The following is a 6000-nucleotide window of genomic DNA, read 5'->3' as shown; positions in this document are numbered from 1 at the left end:
GTTTCTAAACCTCTCTGGTTGATACAGAAATGCATCTCATCTGTTACATAAAAGAAACTGACTGCTGACATCGATAACAGATCTATTCCAAAGAAACCATTGTCTGAATAATATGAGACACAGTTTTGCTTAGCAGAAGACAATGTTAAAACTTAGTTTGAGACAACCTTCTTCATTAGTATCTAATTTTGGTACAAAATGCATGTTAATTGGCTGAAATAGTAATTTTACTCAAAATGACTGAACCATGGTCATGTAAAACTGGCTGCTACAACATCCACTAGAAAATCAATTTCACATCCATGTATTATTAAATGTATATATCATATTCATGGTTGCTGAGTCAAACATTGTATTTCTGAATGCAAAGTGACTGCCATAACTGTCTAAGCTGGTGGCCAGATTTAACTTGGGATTCACTAACGTAAAACTTAAGCTATGGCTACAATTTCTCAACCTAACAACAATCCTCTTGTTTTTTACCAGGTATCTTCTCAGAAATCTCACTTGCAGTATATGTACATAGAGTCTATTTATATTTAAATTTAAACAGGTAAAATGTTTCAAATTTTACTTATATCTGAAAGTTTTGCATATAAACTCTATTCTAAATGGAAAAGCAACCTAACTGGAAATACTATAGAGCAGGTGTCACCAAACGTTTTTCACAGGGAGCCAGAGGACTTGGGGAATGAAAAGCATGGGCCTCATGATCATTATGTTCAATACTCATAAGCTAGAACGAAAGCTCTCTGTAAAAGACTTAACAATAAGTTTAGGATGTCACATTAGCCATGTTGGAGTAGCATGCAAAACACATATATAATACAAAACGAACAGAAATACAACCAACATTTTTATGGATTCAAATATCTCAGAATGTAATTTCCTGAAAATTTCAAATATGTTGATAGATGTTTTGTTTCATTGGCTCTATATTTCTCGATAAGAAATATATCTATTTCTCTTCTCAGCTTATAAAAGGAGACAAGACTTTACCGCAGCTGAGCCACCTCACCACCGTGTGATAAGGCAAGTGACAGAAATCCAAATCAATTTCTTCAAGAAACACCTTGAACTGGCGATGATTAAGTGCATGACCCCGATTGAAGTTCACTGCAGAAATGACTGGTTTCACTACTCACGAAATATCTAAGTCTATTTCAGAGTGCTTGCTGATGTATAATGGAGTGTATGAAGAGAGCGCTTTGGAGTTGACGATCTTCCAACTGTTTCCTGATCAGCCCCACCAGACCCTTCTTTACTCCAGCCATGTTTTTTCCTCCATCAACTGTTACACCTCTAAGCTGATTCCACTGAAGGTTATAGTCTTGCAAAGTTTTATGCACTTCCATGAAAATGTCTTCTCCAGTTGTTCTTCTGTGCATGCTGCAAACTGATGCCAACTCTTCTGTGGTCTGAAAGTCCAAATTAACTCCACAAATGAACACGAGAAGTTGCAATGTACTTGAGAGATCAGTTGACTCATCCACTGCCAGAAAATACCATAGGAAGTTTCTAGCTTTTTGGTGTATCTGTAATGCAATGTTCTCTCTAAGTTCTTCAGCTCTCTGTACAACTGAAGTTGCTGAAAGGCTGATACTTTCAAAGAAATTGGCTTTTTCAGGACACAGCTCATTTGCTGCTTCCATCATACACTCTTTGATGAAGTTGCCATCAGTAAAAGACTTTCCTCACTCTGCCATCCTATGCATTATTTTGTAACTTGTACGAGTGACAGATTCATTTTCAGCAAACTTTCTTGTGAGGAGATTCTTTTGAGATTCATAAGCACGTTTCATGGATTCAAATTTCTCAGAACAGAACTTTCCTGAAAATTTCAAATATGTTGATAGATGTTTTGTTTCATAGTGATGCGAAAAATTGTACTCTTTCAAAATGGCAACACTTTCGGTGCATATCACACAAGTAACTTTCGGTTTTTTTGTTTCTGCAAAGAAGTAGTTTTCTCCCAATTATTCACTGAAAGCATGACACTCAGAGCCCACTTTACTTCTTTTAAAAGCAGCCATAATGATGGGTGAAAAAAAACATGATCTGAAAATGAAAAACACAGAACGCTGTGTTTTGTACTGGTCCAAGAACGCACAAACAAAATATATTGAAACGTACGTTTGCCACAACACTTACCTAAGAATAGTTACAAAAAGCGCATAACCTGACTACTAAGAGAAATGAGATTGCTGAAGTGGTAACCCTAGGCCGCTGAATTTACAAGATGAGTCGACAGAATGAGGGTTAAGTCTGTACTTGTTTTTGAAATCCTAATGCTTTCATAGATACGTGCCTCAATATGAATAAATGGGCAGCAAGGACAAAAGAAGAATTTACTGTTGGTTAAAAGTGCATGTGACAGCCTTGTTTCTTTTTATCATAACGTCTTGTGTTTGCCAGCTTAAAGCGACCATCGGTGCGATTTATTTTGTTATAACAGTCGGACATTTGATGAAATGTCACTTTTTGTTTCCAAGCGGCTATCTGCTGGCAGGCCGGACAAAATTACCTCGAAGGCCGTAGTTTGGTGACCCCTGCTATAGAGTAAAGAAGTAAGATGAAATTTTGATGTGATGACCAGAGTCTTATGTTTTTACTCAATTAGTTTATTTTTATGTGCTCTTCTTAAGTCTTCTGTAATCTGAGTATAAGTATCTTTGTACAAAAGTATATGGGCTGGTAGCTAGGATGAACAACTTGCAGGCTGAGAGTAATGAGTTCCAATCCTCATCAAATATTCTCGCACTTTCAGTCATGGGAGTGTTATAATGCAACAGTTAATCTTACTATTTGTTGATAAAAGAGGAAAAAAGAATTGGTAGTGGATGGTGTTCACTAGCTCCTTCCCTCTAGTCTTGTAATTGCTAAAATAGGAACAGCTAACAGAAAATCTTCAAGTAGTTTTTCAGGACTTAGAACATGCAAAACAAAGAGTTGCAATATTTTCAACAATAAGAGGAGATTGACCCATGGTAAATAGGTTTTTGAAAGGAGTATTTAGGTGTAAAAAAGGAGTATTTAGGAGGACCTCTTGAAAATTAAAGTCAGTGCACATAAATAATTCACTGATGGTTGAGAGTCATTATGGGGTGTTGTAGTCTGGTAGTTCTGAGAATGAATGGAGTGATTTTTACAGAACTGCTAAGTAAATGCCAATTAGGACAGCCAAACTCAAATACTGGTCAGTTTCACCTGTGGCCATAAAAAAAAAAACACTTAAGATGCTGCTGATAGATTATGTTCACTAGCCTTAGCTCTCTTGCCATAAGGAGGAACACTAGACACTAAGAAGTAAAGATGATATCCTTGCTTTCCTGTGATAAGAGGTGTGATGATAACATCAGTGGCACTACCATGAGTCATGGTGAACCTAAAGACAAACTGTATTCTACCATTAAGGAGTAAGGACCTTTTTATTTTTAATCAAAGTGTTTGAGTCCTTGAGCAAATAAAAAAAATTATGTCTAGGATTGATCAAGCCAAGCTAGACAAAGAGTTGTGTGACCACAAGCTCCTGTTGGTAAAGCTTTTCACACAACTTTTAAAACAAAAGCTAAGGAAGAACTAAACTACTTCCTTAAATGTTTCAAGTACTCATTGCTTGGAACAGCTGGATTTCATAACAGATGGTGCCATGCGTGATGTTAGTTTAAATGGTCAAACACATGAGCAAAGAGCATCTAACCAACTGAGACAGAATTGCAGCTGAGTTGCACTAACACTTGGATCAGTGGCAAAACAAGTTATCTAATGGGGCAGTTTCAAGGCTTAAAAGAGAAACCCTATAGATAAGTTGGACTTTTACACAGATGACTTATATCATGTACATACAAATGCATATCATGGTATAGTGTGTGCTGATCACAATGATATCCTCATACATAATTTTTTTGAAAATTTATCAAGCATGATAATGTGACATCACTTGGGTGTAAGGAACATCTATAACTTAAGCAGTATATATACCCAGCAGTTTAAAAGTGGAATCTTTAAACATATAATAAGAGATGAAAACGCCTATCAAAAGCAGCTGTATTGGTCGTACCGTTGTTAAACCACTACCCTCAGACAAGTGCAGTACAAAAAGCTTGGCTTCCACTGAAGGTTACACAGCTGCAAACACATACTATTACTTTGTCACAACCACACTGTATAATTGAGAATGAGTACAAACTTCCAAAGCATTTTATAATAGTTGCTGAACATTGTTCTGAAAAGCAAGAAAAAAGCATCTGCTTCAGTTGTGAATTGGTATCTTATTGCTTGGTGAACTTCACTTTTTTTTAAATTGTGCAAAACTTTTTACGTTCCACTCAAACATTTAGTACATTCAGGAAGAAAAACTGCAGGATATTGCTTTTATAACTTCAGGAAAACCCATGAAACCAATGTTGGTTTGCCACTAAACTGTGGGTGGTATATTTTCAAAGTTTGGTGGTTTATATATGGCAGTAAAAGTACCAGGTTCGTGGTCGATACAGGAGTAGCCAGAGTATTGTGGACCTTACATTGTTCAAGTGTTCTAAGTAAAGCTTCATTTTTGGCCAGTTGATAATGATTCCATTTTGAAGAATATTAATAAACTGGATGTGATAGCAAAGGCACATTTCCAACTACTTCTAAATAATATTACTTACAGGAATAAGGAAGCTGATTTTGTTCCAGGTTCTGATACTTGGATATTGAATATGAACCTACTGCAGAAACATTCTCATCAGTTTTGACTGTGCAACAAGTGAAATGAGTGACTGCAAAAAATCTTTCTAGTGGATATCATGATTCAGAACACCTGGAGAAATTTGCAATGGGTATTTCAACAGATAGTTATGCTTGGAGTTGTGTAAAGCTACTTCATCCTTTCATCTTCAATCTGCTGATTCAGAAGACGAAATTAAACATACTACTAAGAAGATGTTTAAAACAATTATTAATTCCAGAAGAACAAATGGGATGTTCTTGTTAAGCACAAAGTTACACAATGGGCTATCTGTGTTGTATATAAACTTTTAGACTGATCACTGAATCACTGGGGCTGAAGTGAGATGAACACTTACTGTATATCATAATGACATATATTGAAACCGAACAGATATACAATAATTTATTGCCAAACGGGCTCATATTTGGTAGAAAAATACATCTCCTTGAAACTACAATGTATGATTTATGCCACAGAGCAGTGTCCTTAAAAAGCATACAGAGTGGTGAGGATCTGTGTAAATTGTGTGTAAACAACTAAGAATGGTCACTAGAAGGTAAAAGAGATGTTACAATAAATCAACTAATAACTAAATTTTCAAATCTGAAGAATAGTCGTGATTGTGTTATTTGTCAGTGGTACAGAAGCAGCTTAGTATTGTCTGGACAGCTTTTAAACTCATTCTGTTACAGCTTGAGTTGCAATGTTTACAGGACAATGATCATGTAAACAAACCAGAGCCATATCCTACTGAAGAACCTTTCCTTTCATGTAGTAGCTAGATCAGGTATTAGAATGTTGAGACTTACAAGTCGGAGGATAGTAAGAGTACAGCTAATAAGGAAGATACTGGAGATGCTTATCTGACAGTCTGAGAGGAGTCAAATGAACAAATAGCAGTGGAAGAGTCGTGTAATAATGGTAAGAGTTAGCCAATATACCACTGACCTCCTGACTGGTAATGCTGGTATTATTTAACATTCAGGACAGTCACTAGTGTGAATACAAGCATACCATGCATTTTCCTACCTTTCTATTTTAATATAAAACTCTTAAATTTTTCCATTTATTCTGAAGCTATACAGTTTTCAAACTATAGGATGTCAAAGCAGTCTTTAAGTTGACTTTGTTCTAACTGCCTTTGTTCTTTCCTAACCTAAGAAAATACTTGTTCAACTCATGAAAGTATGGCTAATACTGCATGTTGTGCAGTAATGTTGACAGCCAATATACTCTGGTGGTAGGCTTGATGATATCAAGAGGCTAATGGAGCTTATGTTTAAAGG

The sequence above is a fragment of the Tachypleus tridentatus genome, chromosome 12 (assembly GCF_004210375.1).
Source record: "Tachypleus tridentatus isolate NWPU-2018 chromosome 12, ASM421037v1, whole genome shotgun sequence".
In the NCBI taxonomy this organism is placed as follows: Eukaryota; Metazoa; Arthropoda; class Merostomata; order Xiphosura; family Limulidae; genus Tachypleus; species Tachypleus tridentatus.
Note: the sequence above shows the minus strand (reverse complement) of the source record.